The sequence below is a fragment of the Oncorhynchus nerka genome, linkage group LG2, assembly GCF_034236695.1.
Source record: "Oncorhynchus nerka isolate Pitt River linkage group LG2, Oner_Uvic_2.0, whole genome shotgun sequence".
In the NCBI taxonomy this organism is placed as follows: Eukaryota; Metazoa; Chordata; class Actinopteri; order Salmoniformes; family Salmonidae; genus Oncorhynchus; species Oncorhynchus nerka.
The window spans coordinates 31,841,463-31,866,162 of NC_088397.1; the positions used below are offsets into that span (position 1 = coordinate 31,841,463).

General features: G+C 48.7%; 1 pseudogene; it reads right to left on the reverse strand.

Annotated features, from left to right (window-relative positions):
* Positions 1-24,700, reverse strand: part of LOC115144684 (neuropilin-2-like) — a 75,976-nt pseudogene that overhangs the window by 25,895 nt on the left and 25,381 nt on the right.

The following is a 24,700-nucleotide window of genomic DNA, read 5'->3' on the forward strand; positions in this document are numbered from 1 at the left end:
TTATGTAGATGATTGAAAGGAGTATAAAATCACACTTTAGACGGACACACACACACACACACATGTCCCCCTCCCCCACACCCACCTTGGGCAGGCTGGTCTTGCTGTCCATGACGTACCCCCAGTCCTTCCCATTTAGACCGTGCGCCACGCGGTACTTCCTCACAAAGGCCCTGTTGTCCGTGCTGCTTGCCCCCTCTCCGCCCCTCGCCCCCTGGGTAATGATCCCCCGGACCATCCTGGGGACACCCAGGTCCACTTGGAGCCACTCCTCCCCAGCCAGGGGCTGAGCGGGGCCGGGGAACCAGCCCGAGTGGCTGGCCACCAGGCGGGCGTTCCCCGGGGACCACAGCATGTCTCGAGCCGACGAGGCTGAGATCTGGGCGTCGGGGAGCAGGCCAGAGAGGAGGCCCTGCATCTCGGAACACGGAGCATCTGAAGTTGGGGAGGAAGAGGAGGAGGGAGAGGGACGAGGAAGGGAGGGGGGCGGAAATGATTTATTGAAAAAAAATCCTCTTTCTTTGGGTCAATGCCATACATTACACAAAACGATCACATTTCAACCCTCACATAAAGAAGGAGGGGGAGAAGGGGGAGGGGTTACAGGAGATGATAGAGGAGGAGGAGAGAGAGATGGAACTAGGAGAGAGAGAGGGCAGAAAGAGCGAGGGAAAGAGAGGGAGACTGGTCAAGGGAAGAGAGAGAAAGCGGTCGGCAGAGGAGATTAGCGAGGAAGAGACCGAGGGAGAAACAGAGGAGAGAAGACCAGAGACAAGACGAGACGGAGAGAGGAGACAGAGAGGAGAGAAGACCAGAGACAAGACAAGACGAGACGGAGAGAGGAGAAAGAGAGGAGAGCATTAGTAGGGTTGACGGTTAAGAGCACACAGATCAAAGTTTCATGCTGTTATGTCACAGCACTAGCAAGGAATGTAAATTATGGATAAATGGCAACATAAATGTATGTGTGTGTGTGTGTGTGTATCAACGTGAGGTCATCGTGCATGTCTTCACGTGAGTATGTGTGTACCTGAACGGTGAGCACCACTTGCAATACTAGCTAATGAGTGCTATTCTCTCTCTCTCTCCCTCTCTGCGAATCACAGTTCAAGATTTACAAGTGAACAAGAGTGACATGAATGATTGATTGTGACCCTTTCTTGTGACATACTGCATCTGCGATATTGTAGAGGGGTTGAGAGAAAGTAGGTTGGTATCCCGACATCAAAAACAGTGGAAAGGGCAGGAGAGGAAGAGGGGGGGGAGACAGAGAATTATTCAGAGGTAGAGAATGGAGGTTGATTGAGAGAATTGGAGTAGGTGGAGAGGGAGAGAGAGAAAGAGGGAAGAGCAAGGACAGAGTATGGAATGAGAGAGAAAATGAAAGTGAGAAAAGAATGATCACGAGGGAGAAAGGAGGAAAGGGAGCAGGAACATAGTAGAAGGATAGAGAGAGTGAGAGAAAAGACGAATACGGAGGAGGGAGGGATTGGAGACGCGCTGGCTGGCTGAGAATGGAGTTTTGATGAGACTAATGCGCTGGTTAACGTCAGGAGTTCTTCTGTGTGTCTGTGTGTTGGCGCTCATGTTACTGCGTAGTTAATGCATAAACTGGCTGGCGTTTCTTCTAAGGGGATTTTTTACGTTTCTTCACTGATAAGAGCAGAAGATGCCGGAAACACATTTTGTCCCCCCCAAAAAGAGACTCTGTTTTGACGTGCAGTGGGACAGAGGATATAATGTAAAGGATGTCTCAAATATCTAAGGCAAAATAACTTAAACATCTCTTTTCCCGTGGCGCTCACACACACACACACACACACACACACACACCTATGATCTGACAGCCGTAGAGTTCGAAGCGCAGGGCAATGCCGTTCTTCCAGCTCTGAGGCCGGATGCGTACGAAGCGGGCCAGGACCGGCTGGGGTACGCGGTTCAACACCACCTCAGACGGGTCTGTGTTAGCATGGAACATCTGGGGAACACACAGAGAGGGGTATGTGGTTAGACTTTTACACCAAACGAAAGATACCGCACACATTTTATACCACACACAAAGGCCAAAGACTGTTGCTGCCCTATGCATCAGCTGGTGTGATGGGGCTGACTGAGTGAGTGAGTGAGTGAGTGAGTGAGTGAGTGAGTGAGTGAGTGAGTGAGTGAGTGAGTGAGTGAGTGAGTGAGTGAGTGAGTGGCACGGTGAAAGGAGATGATTGCTGCACTTGATCTCGTGACCGTAAATCGCTCTGGATAAGAGCACCTGCTAAATGACCAACATGTAAATGGGAATTAAATCGGTGTGCTGCAGGTGTGTGGAGCTAGGAGGTGTGCTGCAGGTGTGTGGAGCTAGGAGGTGTGCTGCAGGTGTGTGGAGCTAGGAGGTGTGCTGCAGGTGTGTGGAGCTAGGAGGTGTGCTGCAGGTGTGTGGAGCTAGAAGGTGTGCTGCAGGTGTGTGGAGCTAGGAGGTGTGCTGCAGGTGTGTGGAGCTAGGAGGTGTGCTTGTCAAAAAGAGGGCATGATGTCCTCACATTGCAAACAATCATCTTGGGAAAAGTGAAGAAGTGTGCGAGCAAGTCAGAGTAAATGTTTCAGCTACATACTATCTTCAGTTCTCTCTCTCACTCGCTCGCTCTCTGCCACACACACACATCCATAGCCCGCAGTGTGAGTCTCGCTTCGCTGCACACACACAGAGCCACAGCTAAGCACAGACAACCTAAACACAGATCCAATGACAACCACCCAGCTGTCTGTCTGTGTTTGTGGGGCAAAAGGCGAGGGCTGGTAGGGGTTTCGGAAGGGCAGACACACACACACACGCACGAACACACACACCCACACTCCCCTTCCCACACCACGCACGCACACTACCACCCTGGGGGGACTAAACAGTGGGCAGAAGTGCTCGAGGGACATGACAGGGCAAGGTCGGACAGGATTGGGTGTTCTGTAACAGGATGTCTCTGCAGGAGGTTCAGGACATGACCAAGGACAGCTTCCTGTGGCATCCGCCCCAAACGTCCGCCCCCACAAACGTCCGCCGCCCTCCTTCACACCTCCCTTCCTCTCTTGACCCCTCAGGGAGAGAGGTTAGAGGTCAGAGGATACATGTGACTATGGGAGAGGAGGCTCTTCCTGTTCACGGGAAGGACACAGACAGACAACAGACAGATCATGCTCGTGGGAGGAGAGGAACAAATGGTGAGAGACGGTCTGACCCACCTCATGTCCGATCCCTCTATCTGGCCTGGAGGTCGTCCACCAACCCCACCCCATCAAAACACCTCTCTCTCTCTTATTTCTGTCTCTCACTCACTCTTTCCATCGCTCTCCCCCATCCTTCTCTGCACCCTCTGTCCATCTCCCCCTCATTGCCTGAAACCACAAGGCCGTCCTCTGGCATGCGATAACACACACACACACTTCGATAAGAGGAAGTATGAGCCCTAAACTCACTCCGAGTGACAGTTATAACGGTTCATTTACAGTTAGAACAAGTTTGGACTGTCCAACTCCAGATACCACGGGTAAAAGCTTAATATCAGTTAAAACAGACACTGACTGTGTTCCAAATGGGACTCTATTTCCTATGTAGTGCACTACATTTGACCAGGGCCGTAACAAAGGCAATAGGTTTCCATTTGGGACAAAGACACTGTAGAAACACGTATTGTGGCCCAAGATGCACCAGATGGACAGCCAGGTGTTACACCAACTGACCACAGAGGGTGCCAGAGCTAAAAGGTTTAATAAGGCTTATTTAAAGCAATGTTTTTGCATGAAATGCAGGCCTATTGTCATACGCAATGTAGGCCTATAGTCAAATAATTGAATGTGCTTTCAATCTGTCTCTTTTGCTCTTCTCCTTTGAGTCTGGGTCTATGGCCATTCTCTTGCTTTCCCTCTCTCTCTTTCACTCTCCATATCCTTCCTTGTCTTTCCCTCTCTCTCTTTCACTCTCCATATCCTTCCTTGTCTTTCCCTCTCTCTTTCACTCTCCATATTCTTCCTTGTCTTTCCCTCTCTCTCTTTCACTCTCCATATCCTTCCTTGTCTTTCCCCCTCTCTCTTTCACTCTCCATATCCTTCCTTGTCTTTCCCTCTCTCTCTTTCACTCTCCATATCCTTCCTTGTCTTTCCCTCTCTCTCTTTCACTCTCCATATCCTTCCTTGTCTTTCCCTCTCTCTCTTTCACTCTCCATATCCTTCCTTGTCTTTCCCTCTCTCTCTTTCACTCTCCATATACTTCCTTGTCTTCCCCTCTCTCTCTCTTTCACTCTCCATATCCTTCCTTGTCTTTCCCTCTCTCTCTTTCACTCTCCATATCCTTCCTTGTCTTTCCCTCTCTCTCTTTCACTCTCCATATCCTTCCCTGTCTTTCCCTCTCTCTCTTTCACTCTCCATAACCTTCCTTGTCTTTCCCTCTCTCTTTCACTCTCCATATCCTTCCTTGTCTTTCCCTCTCTCTTTCACTCCCCATATCCTTCCTTGTCTTTCCCCCTCTCTCTTTCACTCTCCATATCCTTCCTTGTCTTTCACTCTCCATATCCTTCCTTGTCTTTCCCTCTCTCTCTTTCACTCTCCATATCCTTCATTGTCTTTCCCTCTCTCTCTTTCACTCTCCATATCCTTCCTTGTCTTTCCCTCTCTCTCTTTCACTCTCCATATCCTTCCTTGTCTTTCCCTCTCTCTTTCACTCTCCATATCCTTCCTTGTCTTTCCCTCTCTCTCTTTCACTCTCCATATCATTCCTTGTCTTTCCCTCTCTCTCTTTCACTCTCCATATCCTTCCTTGTCTTTCCTTCTCTCAGACTATTTGTATTATATTTTCCCGTCTCATCTCTTCTCTCTCTCCTCTCCTCTCTATGTGTCTGAGGCTATAATCATTCTACCAACCTTTCCTTCACTCTCTCTTCCTCACTTTCACCCTCGCTACAGTGTTTTCAATCTCTCTATGTCTTCCGGTCTTCCTCTCCCTGTGTTGGAGGCCACTCTGTCCCCCGGTATTTTGTTTGGCCCTGTGCACAGTGTGTGTGTGCATGCGTATGTTCACACAGATGTGTGTGTCTGTGTGTTAACCTAACCCCCATGAGTCCAAACCACAAACTGTCCCCCAGAAGTAAACATAGACAGTTGTCACCTACTGCCAGATGGTGTAGAGATAATGTCACTTATACTTTTAACGGCCCAAACCACCGTTCACCACACAGACTCGTCCTTAGACTTAAAGCTACATTTTAGAACTTCCTTTTCTCCACAAGGAAACTTCATTTTGTGATGTCAGGCACATTCAACAGACCTTTTTTTTGCGTGTGGGGGGGGGGGATGAGGGTTTTAGAAAATAAAGAAGGATATGAGAGAGAGGGAGAAAGAGAGAGAGAGAGAGAGGGGGAAAGAGAGAGAGAGCGAGAGAGAGAGGGAGAAAGAGAGAGAGAGAGGGAGAAAGAGAGAGGGAGAAAGAGAGAGAGGGAGAAAGAGGGCGAGAGAGAGGAGTGAGAAAGAGAGAGAGAGAGAGAGAAAGAGAGAGAGAGAGAGAGAGAGAGGGAGAAAGAGAGAGCAAAGGGGGTGGGGGATAGGAGAAGGAGAGTCATGCTGCAGACATCCCCAGTCCCCTCTGTTTCCTCTTCCTCTCTCTAGTCACACCCTAACCCCTGACCTCAATAACCCTATCAGCAGGGTCAAAGGTCATTCAGCTCATTAGACACCTGGACATTTGCTGGAAACAGGTGAAGGGTCATAAAACGGTGTGTGTGTGTGGGTAAGAGTTGATGCTTGGATATATGTGTATATAGGAGTGTCTATGAGTTCATGTAAGAGCATGTGTACGCTGTATGGACATCATATGTGTGTGTTCATGCAAATTACATGATTGTGTTATTGTATGTGATGGTATGGGATGTGCCACTGCTGCCATAGCAGATTATCGGTGTCATTCAGCCAGTTGTCTGGGCGAACTTTGTAATCTGCCTGACGACGGGAGGGAATGGGGGGGGGGGGTAACCAGTCTAGCTCCGCCCTTACTCAACACACAGGACAAAGAGGGATAAATAATTAACATTGTCATGTTGTCTCCTCATGTGGCAGGTCATGAAATGATAATGAACCCCCCCCCCCCCAACGAAAATCTTAACCCACGCTCCCCTAGCCCTCCTGCACCAGTTCACACACATATACACACCCACATTTTTGTGCCGGTCAAATGCCTGGAGCGGATGGACACCGGCGGGACAGAGGCACCATGGATATTTAACTATTGATGACCCTCCGGGGAAGAATGGGGTCACCGCGAAAGAGAGGGAGTGTGTCTGAGTGTGTGAATGTGTGCAGAGTAGTGGAAGGAGATCGTGTCAGACTAGGCTGAGTCTCCCTGATGAAAACACTTCTCTAAAAACAAGATGGAGAGAAAACAGAGAGTAACAACTGGAGACCTACCGTAGACGGAGAAGCTCTACTCATCCTGAGATGATCTATTTGCCTTCTCTCCCTGTCTCTCTCTCTCGCTCTCTCCCTGTCCCCCCCCTCTCTCCCTGTCCCTCCCTCTCTCTCTCCCTGTCCCTCTCTCTCTCCCTGTCCCTCTCCCTCCCTCTCCCTGTCCCTCTCCCTCCCTCTCCCTGTCCCTCTCTCTCTCGCTCTCTCCCTGTCCCCCCTCTCTCTCTCCCTGTCCCTCCCTCTCCCTGTCCCTCCCTCTCTCTCTCTCTTCCTGTCCCTCCCTGTCCCTCTCTCTCTCCCTGGCCCTCTCCTGTCCCTCTCCCTCCCTCTCCCTGTCCCTCTCTCTCTCTCTCCCTGTCCCTCCCTCTCTCCCGCTCTCTCTCTCTCTCCTCTCCATCTCTCTCTCTCTCTGTCCCTCCCTCTCTCCCCCGCTCTCTCTCTCTCTCCCTGTCCCTCCCTCTCCCTCCCTCTCTCTCTCTCTCCCCCTGTCCCTCCCTCTCTCTCCCTCTCCCTGTCCCTCACTCTCCCTGTCCCTCCCTCTCCCTCCCTCTCCCTGTCTCTCCCCCTGTCCCGGTGCTTTTGGCACACCGCTGCCATCTCTGCTGTGTTTCCCTTGAAGCTGATGGCACCACAGGGAGATGTGGCCAAGCTCTGCACAAGACATTATTCTCTCTGTCTCTCTTTCCATCCATCCCCCTCCCTCCCTCCTGCCCTCCTTTTCTCGCTCCGTATGAAGATGTTGACAGTAGGAATTGGTTCCAACTGGCTGCTCTCCACTAGTGGCTTGAAGAGGAGGCCAGCAGGGCTGAGGAGTGTGTGTGTGTGTGTGTGTGGATGCTGAGGTACAGCACTCCTTTGAAATGGTCTCCCACCCCCTCAAACAGTTGTTTTTGTCAATGCCTCCCACTCTGCCCCACTTCCCTCATTTCTCTCTAATCACACTGCAAACTGTGGGTTAGTGTGTGGGTGAGTGTGTGTGTGTGTGTTAGGTGTATGTGTGTCTACATGCGTGTGTGTGTGTCTTTGTGCTTGAGCGTGTAAACATGCCTGCGTATATGTTTGTGTGTGTGTATATGTGTGAGTGCGTGTGTGAGTACGTGTATATGTGTGTGTCTATGTGTGTGTGCGTGTCTGTGTGTGAGTGCATGTGTGAGTGCGTGTGTATGTGTATGAGTGTGTGTGTGTGTGTGTGTGTATATATGTGTGTGTGTGTGTGTGTGTGTGTGAGGCTGAGAGTAACAGGCTGTAACTGCAGCGTGGGCTGTTTTTCTCCCAGGTTACAGAGTGGCAGATTTAGCACAGTTAGACAATGCATTTCCGCGACACACACCATGTCTGCTTATTATTTGGGCTAACGTGAATCCCCCCATTCAGGCACAATGTGTGTGTGTGTGTGTGCATGTGTGTGAATGTGAATACATGCGTTTGTGTGTGTATGTGTGTATACGTGTGTGTGTCAGAGTGCTGCTGATATACCGCTCCTGTGCGCATGAGTGTGAGAGAGCTGTGTCAAGTAACGATGTGCATGTGTGAGTAGCATGATGCCTATTTAATAAGTCACACATGTTCCAACAACACACTGCCAGTCACACATGTTCCAACAACACACTGCCAGTCACACATGTTCCAACAACACGCTGCCAGTCACACATGTTCCAACAACACACATGTTCCAACAACACGCTGCCAGTCACACATGTTCCAACAACACACATGTTCCAACAACACGCTGCCAGTCACACATGTTCCAACAACACGCTGCCAGTCACACATGTTCCAACAACACGCTACCAGTCACCCATGTTCCAACAACACGCTACCAGTCACACATGTTCCAACAACACACATGTTCCAACAACACACATGTTCCAACAACACACATGTTCCAACAACACGCTGCCAGTCACACATGTTCCAACAACACACATGTTCCAACAACACTCTGCCAGTCACACATGTTCCAACAACACACATGTTCCAACAACACGCTGCCAGTCACACATGTTCCAACAACACGCTGCCAGTCACACGTTCCAACAACACGCTACCAGTCACACGTTCCAACAACACGCTGCCAGTCACACATGTTCCAACAACACGCTGCCAGTCACACGTTCCAACAACACGCTACCAGTCACACGTTCCAACAACACGCTGCCAGTCACACATGTTCCAACAACACGCTACCAGTCACACATGTTCCAACAACACGCTACCAGTCACACATGTTCCAACAACACGCTGCCAGTCACACATGTTCCAACAACACGCTGCCAGTCACAGTCTCAATCCCTTTACTCATACTGTAGTTGACTCATACCTGACGATACACCACCAAAGCCACATCTGGATGACATATCACCAGTGTGACATGCACGCACACACACACACACATGAACCCCCCCCCCACACACACACACACTCCGACACTCCCATAACCAGCCCGTTAGTTTAGATAGAAACTAACTGTTAAATGACAATCAGAAGGGCAAATCTCCTTTCATTGTCATGCCCCCCATCGTGTTCCCTGGTTTAAACACTTAAAGGATCTCTAAGGGCTGAGGGCCAGGCTATAACTCCAACTCTGCGTGTCTGTCTGCACGCCACCATTGTTGGATTAACCGTCACGGAACATACATACGGACAGGGGACGTTCGAGCTTGAATGGATCCAGATAACGTCCACTGAGAGGGCATTGAAAGAGGCGGTTAGAATAAGTATTATGACCGGTTTCTATGAGGTTTAGGGTGTGTGTGTGTGTGTGTGTACCAGACCTGTGCGTGTGTATGAACCAATAGAATCATCTAAAAATGTACAAACCCCGCCCATCTATTTGAACCTATGTCTGGTATGCACATACTGTATGTATATTATGTGTATGTATATTACTGTGACCCCATTCTCCTATACACACACCCCTGGTCAAAACTGATCTCCAGTCCAGACAGTCAGCTCTAAGGTCAGCGGTGGTGTGTGTGGGGGGGTGGTGGAATTTCCAGCTGTTTGAGTTTTTAATTTAATTCTAAATCCATTTCCTCATATAATCGCTTCACAGACATTGTATGCCCCCCACCGTCACCCAAAGCTGAAACAGACAGACTGCGGCCCCAAAGAAATTAAAATTAAAAAACAGATTACTCTCCCCCTCTCTACAGTCCACAGTGGCATTAACATACACATCTGGGTCAGAGTTCACGTTTACATTTTGAGTATGAGTATTATATTCCTACCTTATCCCATTGACAAACATAAACAAACTCAAGCACACACACACACACACACACACACACACACACACACACACACACACACACACACACACACACACACACACACACACACACACACACACACACACACACACCAGCTGTGTTTACAACCCTACTGGTGTGTGTTTGTGTGTGTGTGTGTGTGTGTGTGAAAGCATGATGAATAGCAGAGATAGATATGGGCACACAGAGGACTCTATTGTTCATGTTTGGCAGGTTCCTCCCTCCTTCCTCCCTTTATCAGGATGACACTTCATGGGATAGGGACATGACTCATGTCAATACACATTCCCAACAGGAATCTGAAACTAATTCCCAGTCATTCCCACAGTATCATCGGAACAGCACCAACCGAGCAGCTAACTCTCCTGGCCTTGATAACTGGGATATATTTCAGGCAAATTTAAGAAACGTTTTTTTATAAAACAGCCCCAATACAACAGCTTTTTTATATTTTATAAAACAGCCACAATACAACAGCTTCAATACCTCCTCACTTAGAGCCAAATTATTCTCATCTTCAATATGGTTCAAATGCTTTGGTGTCACGACTTCCGCCGAAGTCGGGCCCCTCTCCTTGTTCGGGCGGCGTTCGGCAGATCGACGTCGCCGGCTTTCTAGCCATCGCCGCTCCATTTTCTCATTGATCCATTTGTTTTGTCTTGTTCCCTGCACACCTGCTTTTCATTCCCCAATCACACTGACGTATTTATTCCTATGTTCCTATGTTCCCCCTCATGTCTTTGTGTGAGATTGCTCATGTCTTTGTGTCTATGTCGACGCGCTTTACTGGTATGCATTTATTCCTTGTTTCTGTTTCATGAGGCATGTTATTGTGTTCATACAATATCATTGTGACTGTTTTGCGCGTTTTTTAAAATATATATATATATTTTGAATTTTACCCCTTTTTCTCCCCAATTTCGTGGTATCCAATTGTTTTTAGTAGCTACTATCTTGTTTCATCGCTACAACTCCCGTACGGGCTCGGGAGAGACGAAGGTAGAAAGTCATGCGTCCTCCGATACACAACCCAACCAAGCCGCACTGCTTCTTAACACAGTGCGCATCCAACCCAGCCGCACCAATGTGTCGGAGGAAACACCGTGCACCTGGCAACCCTGGTTAGCACGCACTGCGCCCGGCCCGCCACGGGAGTCGCTGGTGCGCGATGAGACAAGGATATCCCTACCGGCCAAGCCCTCCCTAACCCGGACGACGCTAGGCCAATTGTGCGTCGCCCTACGGACCTCCCAGTCGCGGCCGGTTACGGCAGAGCCTGGGCGCGAACCCAGAGTCTCTGATGGCACAGCTGGTGCTGCAGTACAGCGCCCTTAACCACTGCGCCACCCGGGAGGCGGTTTTGCACGTTTTGCACGTTTGCATATTGGCTGGAGGTTTCGACGCAGTGGCGTCCGTCTGCTGGCTTCTCCTGCCTCAATAAAGTGTGTGCCTGTTCACAACACTCTGCTCTCCTGCACCTGACACCGCTCCCAGTACGCACCGCTCCCAGTACGCACCGCTCCCAGTACACACCGCTCCCAGTACGCACCGCTCCCAGTACGCACGCCATTGACATGTTGCTCAATCACACAAGCTATATAAACTTCCGGCGCCGACAGAGATGGCTGCCTCGCTTCGCGTTCCTAGGAAACTATGCAGTTTTTTGTTTTTTTACGTGTTATTTCTTACATTAGTACCCCAGGTCATCTTAGGTTTCATTACATACAGTCGAGAAGAACTACTGAATATAAGATCAGCGTCAACTCACCATCAGTACGACCAAGAATATGTTTTCCGCGATGCGGATCCTGTGTTCTGCCTTACAAACAGGACAACGGAATGGATCGCATGCAGCGACCCAAGGAAACGACTCCGAAAAAGAGGGAAACGTAGCGGTCTTCTGGTCAGACTTCGGACAAGGGCACATCGCGCACCACTCCCCAGCATACTTCTTGCCAATGTCCAGTCTCTTGACAACAAGGTTGATGAAATCCGAGCAAGGGTAGCATTCCAGAGGGACATCAGAGACTGCAACGTTCTCTGCTTCACGGAAACATGGCTTACTGGGAAGACGCTATCCGATGCGGTGCAGCCAACGGGTTTCTCCACGCATCGCGCCGCCAGAAACAAACATCTTTCTGGTAAGAAGAGCGGCGGGGGCGTATGCCTCATGACTAACGAGACATGGTGTGATGAAGGAAACATACACGAACTCAAATCCTTCTGTTCACCTGATTTAGAATTCCTCACAATCAAATGTAGACCGCATTATCTTCCAAGAGAATTCTCTTTGATTATAATCACAGCCGTATATATCCCCCCCCAAGCAGACACATCGATGGCTCTGAACGAACTTTATTTAACTCTTTGCAAACTGGAAACCATTTATCCGGAGGCTGCATTCATTGTAGCTGGGGATTTTAACAAAGCTAATCTGAAAACAAGACTCCCTAAATTTTATCAGCATATCGATTGCGCAACCAGGGGTGGTAAAACCTTGGATCATTGTTACTCTAACTTCCGCGACGCATATAAGGCCCTGCCCCGCCCCCCTTTCGGAAAAGCTGACCACGACTCCATTTTGTTGATCCCTGCCTACAGGCAGAAACTTAAACAAGAGGCTCCCACGCTGAGGTCTGTCCAACGCTGGTCAGACCAAGCTGACTCCACACTCCAAGACTGCTTCCATCACGTGGACTGGGACATGTTTCGTATTGCGTCAGATAAAAATATTGACGAATACGCTGATTCGGTGTGCGAGTTCATTAGAACGTGCGTTGAAGATGTCGTTCCCATAGCAACGATAAAAACATTCCCTAACCAGAAACCGTGGATTGATGGCAGCATTCGCGTGAAACTGAAAGCGCGAACCACTGCTGAGTCACTGGCTTACTGGGGCTCTCTCATGCCGTCCCTGGGGGGGGTGCGTCACCTGGGTGGGTTGATTCACTGTTGTGGTCAGCCTGTCTGGGTTGGCGCCCCCTGGGTTGTGCCGTGGCGGAGATCTTTGTGGGCTATACTCGGCCTTGTCTCAGGATGGTAAGTTGGTGGTTGAAGATATCCCTCTAGTGGTGTGGGGGCTGTGCTTTGGCAAAGTGGGTGGGGTTATATCCTTCCTGTTTGGCCCTGTCCGGGGGTGTCCTCGGATGGGGCCACAGTGTCTCCTGACCCCTCCTGTCTCAGCCTCCAGTATTTATGCTGCAGTAGTTTATGTGTCGGGGGGCTAGGGTCAGTTTGTTATATCTGGAGTACTTCTCCTGTCCTATTCGGTGTCCTGTGTGAATCTAAGTGTGCGTTCTCTAATTCTCTCTCTTTCTTTCTCTCTCTCGGAGGACCTGAGGCCTAGGACCATGCCCCAGGACTACCTGACATGATGACTCCTTGCTGTCCCCAGTCCACCTGGCCATGCTGCTGCTCCAGTTTCAACTGGCCTGGGCCCTAGGACCATGTCCCAGGACTACCTGACATGATGACTCCTTGCTGTCCCCAGTCCACCTGGCCATGCTGCTGCTCCAGTTTCAACTGTTCTGCCTTACTATTATTCAACCATGCTGGTCATTTATGAACATTTGAACATCTTGGTCATGTTCTGTTATAATCTCTACCCGGCACAGCCAGAAGAGGACTGGCCACCCCACATATGCTCTCTCTAATTCTCTCTTTCTTTCTCTCTCTCGGAGGACCTGAGCCCTAGGACCGTGCCCCAGGACTACCTGACATGATGACTCCTTGCTGTCCCCAGTCCACCTGACTGTGCTGCTGCTTCAGTTTCAACTGTTCTGCCTTATTATTATTCGACCATGCTGGTCATTTATGAACATTTGAACATCTTGGTCATGTTCTGTTATAATCTCTACCCGGCACAGCCAGAAGAGGACTGGCCACCCCACATAGCCTGGTTCCTCTCTAGGTTTCTTCCTAGGTTTTGGCCTTTCTAGGGAGTTTTTCCTAGCCACCGTGCTTTTACACCTGCATTGTTTGCTGTTTGGGGTTTTACGCTGGGTTTCTGTACAGCACTTTGAGATATCAGCTGATGTACGAAGGGCTATATAAATAAATTTGATTTGATTTGATTTGATTTTAATCAGGGCAAGGTGTCTGGCAACATGACCGAATACAAACAGTGCAGCTATTCCCTCCGCAAGGCTATTAAACAAGCTAAGCGTCAGTACAGAGACAAAGTAGAATCTCAATTCAACGGCTCAGACACAAGAGGCATGTGGCAGGGTCTACAGTCAATCACGGACTACAAGAAGAAACCCAGCCCAGTCACGGACCAGGATGTCTTGCTCCCAGGCAGACTAAATAACTTTTTTGCCCGCTTTGAGGACAATACAGTGCCACTGACACGGCCTGCAACGAAAACATGCGGTCTCTCCTTCACTGCAGCCGAGGTGAGTAAGACATTTAAACGTGTTAACCCTCGCAAGGCTGCAGGCCCAGACGGCATCCCCAGCCGCGCCCTCAGAGCATGCGCAGACCAGCTGGCTGGTGTGTTTACGGACATATTCAATCAATCCCTATACCAGTCTGCTGTTCCCACATGCTTCAAGAGGGCCACCATTGTTCCTGTTCCCAAGAAAGCTAAGGTAACTGAGCTAAACGACTACCGCCCCGTAGCACTCACTTCCGTCATCATGAAGTGCTTTGAGAGACTAGTCAAGGACCATATCACCTCCACCCTACCTGACACCCTAGACCCACTCCAATTTGCTTACCGCCCAAATAGGTCCACAGACGACGCAATCTCAACCACACTGCACACTGCCTTAACCCACCTGGACAAGAGGAATACCTATGTGAGAATGCTGTTCATCGACTACAGCTCGGCATTCAACACCATAGTACCCTCCAAGCTCGTCATCAAGCTCGAGACCCTGGGTCTCGACCCCGCCCTGTGCAACTGGGTACTGGACTTCCTGACGGGCCGCCCCCAGGTGGTGAGGGTAGGCAACAACATCTCCTCCCCGCTGATCCTCAACACGGGGGCCCCACAAGGGTGCGTTCTGAGCCCTGTCCTGTACTCCCTGTTCACCCACGACTGCGTGGCCACGCACGCCTCCAACTCAATCATCAAGTTTGCGGACGACACAACAGTGGTAGGCTTGATTACCAACAACGACGAGACGGCCTACAGGGAGGAGGTGAGGGCCCTCGGAGTGTGGTGTCAGGAAAATAACCTCACACTCAACGTCAACAAAACTAAGGAGATGATTGTGGACTTCAGGAAACAGCAGAGGGAACACCCCCCTATCCACATCGATGGAACAGTAGTGGAGAGGGTAGCAAGTTTTAAGTTCCTCGGCATACACATCACAGACAAACTGAATTGGTCGCCTCTTCAACCTCAGGAGGCTGAAGAAATTCGGCTTGTCACCAAAAGCACTCACAAACTTCTACAGATGCACAATCGAGAGCATCCTGGCGGGCTGTATCACCGCCTGGTACGGCAACTGCTCCGCCCTCAACCGTAAGGCTCTCCAGAGGGTAGTGAGGTCTGCACAACGCATCACCGGGGGCAAACTACCTGCCCTCCAGGACACCTACACCACCCGATGTTACAGGAAGGCCATAAAGATCATCAAGGACATCAACCACCCGAACCACTGCCTGTTCACCCCGCTATCATCCAGAAGGCGAGGTCAGTACAGGTGCATCAAAGCTGGGACCGAGAGACTGAAAAACAGCTTCTATCTCAAGGCCATCAGACTGTTAAACAGCCACCACTAACATTGAGTGGCTGCTGCCAACACACTGTCATTGACACTGACCCAACTCCAGCCACTTTAATAATGGGAATTGATGGGAAATGATGTAAATATATCACTAGCCACTTTAAACAATGCTACCTTATATAATGTTACTTACCCTACATTATTAATCTCATATGCATACGTATATACTGTACTCTACATCATCGACTGCATCCTTATGTAATACATGTATCACTAGCCACTTTAACTATGCCACTTTGTTTACTTTGTCTACATACTCATCTCATATGTATATACTGTACTCGATACCATCTACTGTATGCTGCTCTGTACCATCACTCATTCATATATCCTTATGTACATATTCTTTATCCCCTTACACTGTGTATAAGACAGTAGTTTTAGAATTGTTAGTTAGATTACTTGTTGGTTATCACTGCATTGTCGGAACTAGAAGCACAAGCATTTCGCTACACTCGCATTAACATCTGCTAACCATGTGTATGTGACAAATAAATTTGATTTGATTTGATAGATTATAGATTTGTCTTGGTGTATTACATGACCCATGGTGGGAATTACATGACATTTACAGTTGAGTCATTTAAATATCTGAATAAGACAAGCTTATCCAGAGCGAATTGAACCAGCTAGTCTCCCAGTGGGCAGACGTCGTGTCAACCAGTTCTGCCAGCTAGGCTGCAGCTGAAAGAACTAATATACAACCAACTGAGACTTTGAGAACTGGGTTCCACATTTGGGTTCTAGCTTCCAGGTTCCAGGTGCTACATTGGGGGTGGGGTTTAGATTACCTTGTGATTCTTGCCGTAGCGATAAGTCATCCAGTCCTCTCCATTGGTGCTGACCTCCAGCTTGAAGGTGGTCACATAGTAGGACTTCTGGGTCTCCTTGGAGACTGCCCCCTGGGTGGCGATGCCTGTCAGCACCTTGAGGAAGTGGAGGTCCACCTGGGAGAGTGCGACAGAGCGAGACAGAGAGAGAGAGAGAGAGAGAGAGAGAGAGAGAGAGAGAGAGAGAGCGATAGAGAGAGAGAGGGAGAGAGAGAGAGAGCGATAGAGAGAGAGAGGGAGAGAGAGAGAGAGCGATAGAGAGAGAGGGAGAGAGAGAGAGAGAGAGATAGAGAGAGAGAGAGAGGGAGGGAGAGAGAGGGAGTGATAGTGATGAGATACATTTCAGAAGAAGCAGAAGATACATCTCCATTTATTACAAAATAAAAGGACAATTTATTTGATTCAATACATTTCAATTCTATTCTGCTCTATCCTTTATTTTTCCAGGCACAGAGAGAGAACGAGATACCAAGTAGGTAAGGTTATTGGGACAACAGAGATATGAAGTCACGATGCAGATCCTGCACTCCTTTGAGCCAAACACCACACAGATACATCTAGACATCACAGTCAGGTTAAGAGCTACAGTGGCAAGAAAATGTATGTGAACCCTTTCGAATGACCTGGATTTCTGCATAAATTGTTCATAAAATTGGATCTGATCTTCATCTAAGTCGGAACAATAGACAAACACAGTCTGCTTAAACTAATAACGCACAAACAATTATACATTTTCATGTCTTTATTGAACACACCATGTAAACATCCAGGGTGTAGGGTGGGAAAATAATGTGAACCCTTGGATTTAATACCTGGTTGACCCTTATTTGGCAGCAATAACCTCAACCAAAAGTGTTCTGTAGTTGCGGCTCAGACCTGCACAACGGTCAGGAGGAATTTTGGACCATTCCTCTTCACAAAACTGTTTCAGTTCAGCAATATTCTTGGGATGTCTGGTGTGAACTGCTCTCTTGAGGTCATGCCACAGCATCTCAAATTGGGTTGAGGTCAGGACTCTGACTGGGCTACTCCAGAAGGGGTATTTTCTTCTGTTGAAGCCATTCTGTTGTTGATTTACTTCTGTGTTTTGGGTCGTTGTCCTGTTGCATCACCCAACTTCTGTTGAGCTTCAATTGGCGGACAGATAGCCTTACATTCTCCTGCAAAATGTCTTGATAAACTTGGGAATTCATTTTTACGTCGATGACAGCAAGCTGTCCAGGCCCTGAGGCAGCAAATCAGCCTCAAACCATGATGCTCCTTCCACCATACATTTATTTGGGATGAGGTTCTGATGTTGGTGTCCTGTGCCTTTTTTTTCTCCACACAAACTGTTATGTGTTCCTTCCAAACAACTCAACTTTAGTTTAATCTGTCCACAGACTATTTTGCCAGAAGCACTGTGGAACACCCAGGTGCTCTTTTGCAAACTTCAGAGGTGCAGCAATGTTTTTTTGGGGGACAACAGTCGCTTCTTCCGTGGTTTCTGTAAATCTTTAGGTGACACTCTAGGATTCTTCTTAACCTCATTGAGCATTCTGCGCTCTGCTCTTGCAGTCATCTTTGCAGGACGGCCACTCCTAGGGAGAGTAGCAACAGTGCTGAACTTTCTCCATTTATAGACAATTTGTCTTACCATGGACTGATGAACATCAAGGCTTTTAGAGATACTTTTGTAACCCTTTCCAGCTTTATGCAAGTCAACAATTCTTCATCTTTGTTCTTCTGAGATCTCTTTTGTTCGAGGCATGGTTCACAGCAGGCAATGCTTCTTGTGAATAGCAAACTCAAATTTTGTGGGTGTTTTTTATAGGGCAGGGCAGCTCATACCAACATCTCCAATCTCGTCTCATTGATTGGACTCCAGGTCAGCTGACTCCTCACTCCATTGAGCTTTTGGAGAAGTCATTAGCCTCGGGGTTCACATACTTTTCCCAACCTACACTGTGAATGTTCAAATGATGTATTCAATATAGACAAGAAGAATTACAATCATTTGTGAGTTATTAGTTTAATCAGACTGTGTTCATCTATTGTTGTCTTGCCACTGTATGTCCATCTGTCACATAGACAGGGGGGGTGGGGGGGGGTGGGGGGGGGAGTAGGGAGTGCTGCCAGGCCCTATGGGGCTGCTGTTGGGAGAGCGGGATAAGGGAGAGGAGGAGGTTAAAAAAATCAATGTCACACTATTCCACTGCTAACAGCCCATTCCTGAGTAGGGAACTCATCTATCAAGTGACAGATCGCATCCTGCATCTGCTCCGCACACTGCATATTGTCAAAACAGTGTTTGATTGTGTGTGTGTGCGCGCGTGTGTGTTTTGTGTGTGTGTCTGTGTGTGGGTCTATGTTGTGTGTCTCTCGCTGTCTCTCTCGCTGTGTCTTTTTTTTGTTGTAACTGTCTGACCTGGATGTACTCCTTAGTGCTGTCCTCGCTGGGTGTCCAGGCGTTGTCCATGTTGTTGAGCCTGGCCTGGCGAGAGGGGACCAGCGGCCGTCGTAGAAGGAGGACGAGGCTGAGATCTGGTCGTCCGAAATCTTCCCCGACTCCAGACCAAATGCTGTACTGCAGTGGAACGCTGTGGAGAGAGAGGAGGGGGGGGGGGATTAGAGGGGAAGAGAGAGAAAAGGGCGCAGGTGAGGAAGGGTGTGGTTAGGAGACAGAGAGAGTTTGGGGGAAAGAGGGGGACCAGAGTTAGAGGCGGAGGGAGACCAGAGGGAAAGAAAGAGAGAGAAGAGGGAGTGAAAGGGAGAGAGAGGTCAAGAGAGGCAGAGAGAGAAAGTGCCTACGAGGGCAATAGGACACATATAGGACGGTAGAGGGAGCGAGAGATGGAAGGAAAGAGAGAAACAGAAAGGGATATGGGAACGCGAGAACAGGAGAACGAGAAAACGAAAGACAGACGGACAGACAGAGAGAGAGCGGCGGGCTACTTACTGTCATTGACTTCTTTGTGTGTCATGTTGTAGCGGGCTGAGAAGCCGTCTTTGGCCACAGCCATGTCCGTGTGGAAGGACAGAGACAGCAGACCAGACGACGACTTGATCTCAGGAGGAATCTTAGTACCACAGTAACGACCAATCAGAGGGCCCACTGGAAACACACACACAGACAAAAATAGTTAGGAGGGATCTTCATTCAACATATACAGTATGTTTTCAGTGTTCAAAATAAACCGATTTAAATGTTTTATTTAACCTTTATTTGACTAGGCAAGTCAGTTAAGAACAAATTCTTATTTACAATGACGGCCTACCGGGGAACAGCGGGTTAACTGCCTTGTTCAGGGGCAGAGCGACAGATTTTTACCTTGTCGAAGAAAATACTTGTGGACCTTTTAATATACTTATTTCACAAAATAAAATAAAACCTTGCACGTTTATTCGATATAGAATTATTCCTGCAAAAAGCCAACTCGGATGCGGTTTCCTATTTTTTTAATATATTTATTTCAGGATTTTAACATGTTTCATTAGCATCCCTGCATTTGATGGAATGTGAGCGTCTCCATTGAAAGTGCTTTTTGGTCCAGACATAGGCTTAAACTGGAGTAAGCATCTAATGAAAAGGTCTGAAGGGTCTGTGTCTCAGCGTGAGTCTCTCCATCTCGTGTGGTTTAGGCTGGGATTAAGACCCACTGTGGGGGCAGACTTTAGATTATACACTGCTGTCACCCAATCTTCTCAAACTCACCCAATCCGCCTAGGATTACAGACACACACACACAACGTTCCGGAAGATTCCCCAAAATCAGCTTTCCATTCCTTTCCTTCAGATCTAAAGACTCTCCAGTGTTTCGACTAATGTGCTCGATGGGGTTGGGCTCAATTCCATGTCAATTCAGTCAATCAAGGAAGTTCATTGAAATTCTTAATTCAAGTCATGAAAAATCCCTCGTTAAATTATTATTATTTTTTTTTACTATTCTTGAATTGGAATTTCAATGTATTTCAATGAATCTTGCCTCTCTTCTTTGAGTTGAAATGGAACCTGATGCCCAGTACTTTAGTTTTAGTCTGTAAAATTCAAGTCTGTAAATGTAATGTAATTCCCACATGGGTCATGTTATACAAAAGTACACCGCTCCCAAGACTCATTTCTACTAAGCTTGTGTGATTGGCCAAAGCATTTGAACCACATTGAAAATGGGAGTCGTTTGGCCCTAAATGAGGAGGCATTGAAGCTGTTGTATTGGCCAGTTCAAGTAAAAAAATATTTGAGCAAAAGTGAGAATCAAAATTCTCCTCTCTACTAATCTATCAGCATCTTGCTCCCAGCCCCAGCGGTAGACACGAAGCGTTTTGACAACGCTCTCCAGAGCTTTCTCCCACTGGTGCTTTCCCCTTCCCTTCCTTCCCTGATCTCTCCTGATACCACTAGCATGTAGCTATGGTGCGTTATGTAACTCCGCCCACGGGCGCCTCACCGCCACGGCAACCGATACCCCTCATACATGCACTCTCACTCTCGCTTCCAGTGTGACGTTTCCCCTAGGTACAGATCTAAGATTAGCTTCCCCTCCCCCAATCCTAACCTTAAACATTCGTGAGAAAAATGCTAAACTGACCCAAGAACAGCATCTAGGGGCAACGTCACCGTACTCCCTATTCCCAAACAGGAAGAAAGTGCTGTGTGATAAGGGCAGATTGAAGCAAGGGGGAAGTAGGCCTGATGAATGGGATGAATGGGAAAGAAGTCATGGGAAAAGCCTAGTCCTGGGAGGTGTAGGATGGCTAATGCAGGAAGGGGCTAGTTCCTGGATTGTTATTGAGACAAAGGCCGCAGGAAAAGCTCCATTGCGATATTGTAGACGATGTGTGTGGGTATGTGTGTGTTTGTGTTCAAACACATGCATGTGCCTCATACAGTGTGTATGTGTGTGTGTGTGTATGAACGTGTATGTGTGTGTGTACACATGCATATGTGTATGTGTCTGGCAAGCACTCACCCTGGGGCAGCCCGTCCCACACGTCCAGCCAGTCGTACTTGCAGTCTCCCTCTCCTGACAGCAGGGGGTCGTTCTCCAGGTCAAAGGTCAAAAAGGTCAGGGTCACGTCCATGTGGGGCGGAGTTATGATGATGTAAGAACATTCCAGGTTGTGGGGGTACTTGTCGGGGAAGCCGGGGGACTCGATCACTCCGGAAGGACTGGTGAAATTCCGGAAACAGAATTCCGATCCTATGGAGAACACACACAGGACACAGACATGAGACATTTATCACAGGAAAGCAATCATTTTTTACTAGTAGGGCATTTTATCGATGACGAGACATTTGTCACTGCAAGACAGCAATAATAGAATCCAGTCGCAGTTCATTGTGCAACACACATACACACACACACATGCACTCTCACACACACATGCACTCTCACACACACATGCACTCTCACACACAGGGCGGAAGGTACCCTAGCGGTTAGACCAATGGGCCTGGATCCTTAAGGTTGCTCGTTCAAATCCCAGAGCCGACAAGGTGAAAAAATCTGCCGATCTGCCCTTGAGCAAGGCACTTAAGCCTAATTGGTCCAGGGTCACAGTCAATAATGGCTGATCCCTGGCCGTGACCCCACTCTCCGAGTCTCAGGGGAGTTGGCATATGCAAAAAAAAAAAAAAAAAAAACATTTCCATTTCCATTTCCACTCGTACAGGTTACCCACGTGTACACGCAGTGAAACAGGACAAATATAAGCACCCCCATTTGACCTTTGACACACACACCTCATCATAAACCTCATATTCGCCCCCACAACCCAGTAAGCTCTGCATTCACTCCCTTGCTTCAACAAAATAAGAGAAAAGAAAAACACAAGCCAAATCAAACGGGAGTAAACTCACTAAGCGGCCCGGCAGCTCATTAGCTATGCAGATTTATGCACCCTGGGCGGCTCACCTTGAGCTCTCGACAGATGTGCCTCCCATATAAACTTCCCCCTGAGTTACTGAGTGTTTATGGACGCGCACATTCATGATTTGTGATGTGCACCCCTCTCTCTCTCTCTCTCTCTCTCATTTATTCAAAGCACCGATCAAATATACTTTTGCACCTTACAATCCCCAACGTCTTCTGTGTTCCCACCTCTCACCCTGTTTCTCTCTTTTCTTCTCTATCCTCCGCCTCTCTTGTTATTCAAAGCTCTACCAACAACAATGGTATAGAACGGACATGCCCCCCCCCCCAGATCTGATATGACCTAGTACGACCGTACTTCAACCACATGTGGTCTACCCCTAATTCACAACAACCCCAACCATCACCACGGGGCAGTGTTTGAATGTTCTCTCAAAGGCCTTTGTGTGTGTGTGTGTGTGGGTGTGTGTGTGTGTGTGTGTGTACGTGTTTGCTTGCGCATGTGTGTTGTCCCTCCGTGCATGTATGTGTGTGTGTGCGAGCGCGCGCGTGTTTGTGTCTCCATTGGTCAGTCAGACCCTCTCGTTTAACGAGTAGAGGCAAGGCCAGTGTGATGCCTGCCTTAACCAGTCACTATGCCGACCACACTGTTATAGACCTCATGGAGATGAGGACTGCTGCCTTTCACCGCAGGACGAGAGGAGAGACACACACACACACACACACACGAGAAAGCATGTCAAAGCACTTCTCCAGCAAGGTCTACTACTGCTCATTGACTGGTCCTCACTGAATAGGCAATGCGTGTGTGTGTGTGTGTGTGTGTGTGTGTTTGTGTAGAAGAACATGTGTGACACTGTGAAAGATGCGTGACACTGTGTCAGTGTGTGTGTGTGATTGGATGAAAACACATACTACGTTCTACATAGGTCTTGTGGTATATGATAGACAGGGTATGTGTTTGTCAATGAAAGTGTGTGTGCGCACGCGTGTGTGTGTGTGTGTGTGAAAGAGGGCTTCAATCACACCATTGCATTGTCTATATTAGCCCAGTGTGTGTTACCACCAGCTTCGCACACGCTGACATCGCCACATGCCAAATATGTGTGTGAGAGATGGTGTGTATGCATGAGTTCTCTCCCTTTTGTTAGTCCTTATTAGTTCAACTATATGAACATTCCAAAAACAAGCCCCTCTTCCCCCACACACACACACACGCCTGGTTTGCACATTTCACCACGAGCAGCCATTTGGCAAGAGCTGTCTGCCGGCGGGGGGTTGAGGAGGGAGAGAGGGAGGAGTGGAGGGGTGAGTTGCTGGGTAGAAATGCGTCGGGCGCTTTCCGCTCGAGTGCCAGACGGAGTAGTCTCTGCACATTTTGTCAGGGAATCCCCCCTCCCTCCCTCCCACGCTCCATTCCTTCCTCCCCCCATCACTAGGAGGAATGTGCGTAGCCTGTTCATTCACCCTCTTCCCCCCCTGCTCCTGTTTTCGTCTTCCTCTCCCTCCTCCTCGTGCAACCTCATGCTGTGAGAGTTCACCTCCACGTTTGTGCACGTCTGTTGCACATCTCAACCTCCGACCCTTCTCTCACTCTCCCACTCTACCGTTCTCCCTCTCTGCCTCGCAGCCTACTCTCGCTGCAGTCAACCCAAGGGTTTTGCTGAAATACACTTGAGGGGTGTGTGTTCGTGTGTCTGGATTCCAAAGGTGACCCTACAGACCGAGTTAGGGGGGGACAGAGTCAACCATGACCCCAAGGGGGAACCACAGAAAGATCAATCACGATTGGCTGCGCTAGTGCTGGAGGCTGGTGGAGGTCGCTTGGCGGGAAGTCTTCCCGCTGTAGCCGTGGTAACAGCGTCACAGTAACAGTCACATGACAGGGGGCGGAGTGGGGGGGCTGGTTTGGTATGAGGGGTTAATACGCCAGTGTGTGTGAGAAAAGTAGGGCACAACAATAATGGGGGAGGGAGGGCAGTGGGTGTACTTTCACCACTGTGGGGTTATGGTGCGGGTGTGGGGGATGCGGGTGGGGTGGGGTTGGAGGGTTGTTGTTTTGGGGCACACGCTCCCCAGGGGGAGGGGTTGGGGACTCAGGGGAAAATGGATCAGGGAATACAGTTTAGGGTGAGAAGTCAAATATCTTATTGCTGTTTATTATCCCTGTATCCATTATTGGCACTGAACATAGGAAGGGAGGTACAGTATACACAAACACATATGCATGTCTGCACACACACTCTGCTTACTTAACAGTGTATTCTCTGAGTGAAGCTACAACAGACTCCTCCTCATTCACCTCGGGTGCTGTTGGCAGTCTAGGAAAAGAGACTGCAAGGGTCATGTTCATTTGGCACCAAACGGAAGAAAACAGACTGAATCAGGGTGGGACTATTACCTTGGACTTGCCCAATAAGAAACACTGATTTTAGTTTCAGTTGCAAACTGTTTTCGAAACGTGTTCCCATTGTGTGCCCTAATGAACACGACCCTGATCAGCAGCGAAAGTAGGACTGAATTGTCCGGCTCTGGCTGAGGACAACCGCCAGCCGGACAGACACGCCTCCAAGCTGTGT